The following is a 4,165-nucleotide window of genomic DNA, read 5'->3' as shown; positions in this document are numbered from 1 at the left end:
TATAATATATATTTATATATATATATATATATAATAATAATTTTTTATTATATATATATTATATATATATATAATTAATATATTATATATACCACTGCGGGTATTGGTCACTCCATTTTTCACTACTAGGTTAATGGCAGCGCCCACCCTTCCTGATTGGATTTCCCCTTTTCAAAAACCCACCGCGGGTTCGGGCGCTCTAATACTTTGCCCCGGTACTTCCCCTCCCCTGCGTTTGATTTCCCAAAAGGGCGAAGATTTTCTCGGGGGCCGAACCCGCATCAAAACCAGGCTTTTTTTTTTAAAACGAACTGCCGGGCGGGATTGAACTCGGTACCACGATTGTGGGAGTCCGGTTTCTCCCAAAAGGGGCCATCGCGGCAGCCCTTTAAGAGTAGCGCCTCCTTGATACATATCACTTGGGATCGGGGGGGATACACAGACACAAAACCACCACGGGGTTGTGTGTTGTGTGTGTAATATATATATTTTTTTTTTTTTTCTTTTTTTTTTTTCTTTTTTTCTTTAAGGGTGGGTTCTTTTTTGGCCGCCGTGGTCCAGCATGATAAAAATTGTATTTTTTTTCATTTTGTGCTCTTGAGTGAGTACGGGGTAGGGGTCCCGTTCCATTCCCGGGATCCCGGGGTTTTCCCTTTTTGGGAAATCATTCTCTCTATTTTTCCGTGCTTGGGAAAAAAGCACTACGGGGCGGGCTTGGACCCCTGGCTAAGGGGGCATTCGGGGTGAATTTCCTTGCCGGGGAACAACGCGCCCGGCCGGGTGACTCAAACCCTCGAACTAAAATTTGCCGTCGTCCGTCTTGAGTCCGATGCCTAACCACTGGGCCACCGCGGCCCTTAAATATTTTTAAAAATTTGTTTGGGTGTGTGGTGTGTGTGTGTGTGTGTGTGGTGGGAGTTTTTTGTGTTGTGTGTGTGTGTTAATATAAAATATATATATAAATATATATATATATATAATATATATATTATTTGGTGGGGTGTGTGGTTTTGTGTGTGTGTGTTTTGGTGTAATACATATATATATACTATGTTTTGTATATATGTATTTGTGTATCTATCTTAAAAATTGCCTTAATAAAAAACTTTTTAAAAACGAATATAAACGACATCAACACATATCTCTTGTTCACCCCCGGGACAGAGAGAGAGAAAAGCTGCTAAACATTTGAAGATAAATGTATCTATAAAATGTACTGAGAAAACACATAAATCTTGATACACCAAAGTTTAAATGCTTATTAAAGAAAACCCACGGAATTAATAAATTCGCTTTAAAAGCTATTAAAATTTACACACATTCCACCCATTGAGTCCCCCTGTTTTTCATCAACTGAAATTAAAGGGTTATTAATTAAAAAGAAAATATGATCATACACTGACTGCATTCCGTTTTTTCAGAATACCTGCTGATAAAAATGAAAATAACTTTGTGCCTTTTAAACAAAATGGAGAAAAATATAAAATACTTATGAAAATTAAACCTTTAAAAAGGCATTGTATTTTTGTGAAAGAAAATACTTTAAATAAATTAAAAGGCAATTGGGGTAAATTAAAAGAACCGGGTTCTTTAAAAAGGGCCCTTTCTGCAACTTTTATTAATTAATCAGGAAAAAATAACAAAAGTTATATACCCACGGATGTCCACACGGGGTCGGAGTCAAAATGTAAAAATTTATTATCCATAAAATTCGAAAAGGGGGGAGAAATCATTCCCTAAATAGGAAAAAAAAACATTTATCTGTGTGGAACAATAGAAAAAACCCCAAAATTTTTTGATAGTGTACGCAGCCATCGGGCCCTTTACCCGTTCGAACCCTTTTTTTTAAAGGTCTTCGTAAAGCAGGGTGGGTTGGATTTCAAATCTTTTTTCTCTTCTTTTAAAAATTTTTTTTTTTATAATATATATATATATATTATATTATATATTATATTATTTTTTATATAATATATATATGTTTTATAAAAATGTTTTAAATATATATATATTATATTATAATTTTATTTATATATATAATAAAATATTAATAATATTATATAAATGTTGTTTGTAATATATAAAATTATATATATATATATATATATATTATATATATATATATATTGCTATATATATTATTATATATATATATTATAATATATATATATATATATTTCTATTATATTTTAAAATATATTTTTAAAATATATTTTATATATATATATATACCATAGCGAGGCTTCAGTGGGGCCAGACATCTTCTTTTCATGTACAAAATAGCCCTGAAATTGACAAACGCAGGATACTTCTTTGCCCTTGCGGTCTAGTGCTGAGAAGCAAATATCCTGAAACAACAACAGTCGCCCACAGCCCCTGCTTTTATCCCGGGGGCGAGGATGCTCGTCTGAGGTGAGGAAGCTGCGACAACAGAAAACGGGAATCTCCCTGGAGCGTTTCATCCTGCTCGGCTTCGTTGCGTTTGTTTTATTTGTTTTACCTTTTTTACGTGTATTTTAATAAACATTTTTACACGGTGATTTAGACAAATCCTGAAAGAAGTAGACACCAAAAAGAAAATGAATTAAAAAAGGAAAACTTCCGGTTTTATGATCTTTTTTTTTTAGGATTGTCTAGAACGAGTGTTAGGAAAGGAATGTCGACCATAATTCTATGGAAAGAGTGGAATGACAGGGTCGTCAGTGTTTTAAAGAGGAATGTCACTTTTTGGAGTATTATAAAATTGGATAGAGCGGAATGTCAGTGTTTTTGAGTGTTATAAAACTTCGACATTCCGCTTTTATGATCTATAATACTTAGAACATTGACACTCAAAACACTGACATTCATATATCTATATCTATCTATCTATCTATCATCTATCTATCTATCTATCTATCTATCTATCTATCTATCTATATATTTTATTATTATATATATATATATATATATATATATATTATATAAAAACTAACGCACACCAAACCACAGGCGCAACACAACAACGCGTACACACACACCCTACACACACCACACACACAACACACAAACACACACCCCACACACACACACACACACACACACAATATTATATATATATATAATATATATATATTATATATATATATATATATATATTTAATAAAGTCAACACACCACCCAAACAAACACCACACATACACACACACACCACACACCAACACACACACACACACACACACCACACCCACAACCCCACACACAAAAACACACACATATAATCATATTGTTGTATATATATAATATATATATTATATATATATTATAATATTATATTTCTTTTTTACGGTAGGTTCAATCTGAGCCGCCGTGGTCACAAAATGTACTTAATTTTAGTTTTCTGTTGTGATGCCTCCTTTTGGAGTGGTACGTGGGGAGGGGCCCCAGTTTTTCCCTTTTCCCCGGAGGTGCCGGGGTTTCCTTTTTTTTTTTTTTTTGGGAAACTTTCTTCTATTTTTTCCCCTTGGGGCCAGCCTGACTTGGGGTGGCTTGGCCCCCCCTTTTGGGTAGTAGGCAAATTCGAGGAAGTTCCTTCCCAGGGCCAAAGCGCCGGCCGGGGACTCGAACCCTCGAACTCAATTGCCGTCGTGCAGTCTGGGGTCCGCCCTAAAACCATTTTGGGGCCACCGGGGGGCCCCCTATATTAATTATAATATATTATATTAAATATAAAATATATTATATATATATTAATAGATAGATAGATAGATAGATGATAGATAGATATGTATTTATAATAAATGTGTATTATACATTATAATTTTCGATATATTATATATAAATATATATATATAATATTATATATATATAATATATATAGATATCATATAAAGGGATATTTATTATTATACATATAATTATAATAAGATTATTTATATAAATGTGTTTAAAATATATATGTTATATAATAGTATATTTTATAAATATTATATATGTATATATATTTAATTTTATATATATTATATATATATTATATATTAAATATACAGAGAGAAAAGGGAGCCGCCCTGGGTTTTTATAGCATCCAAGGTAAAGGGGGGTGCTGTAAAAAACTCTCAAAAATGAACTGAGAGACGCCTAAGTCCCACATTGGAAAAAATGGAAAAAAAAAAAAAAAAAAAAATTTTTT

The sequence above is a fragment of the Penaeus monodon genome, chromosome 11 (genome assembly GCF_015228065.2).
Source record: "Penaeus monodon isolate SGIC_2016 chromosome 11, NSTDA_Pmon_1, whole genome shotgun sequence".
Classification (NCBI taxonomy): domain Eukaryota; kingdom Metazoa; phylum Arthropoda; class Malacostraca; order Decapoda; family Penaeidae; genus Penaeus; species Penaeus monodon.
Note: the sequence above shows the minus strand (reverse complement) of the source record.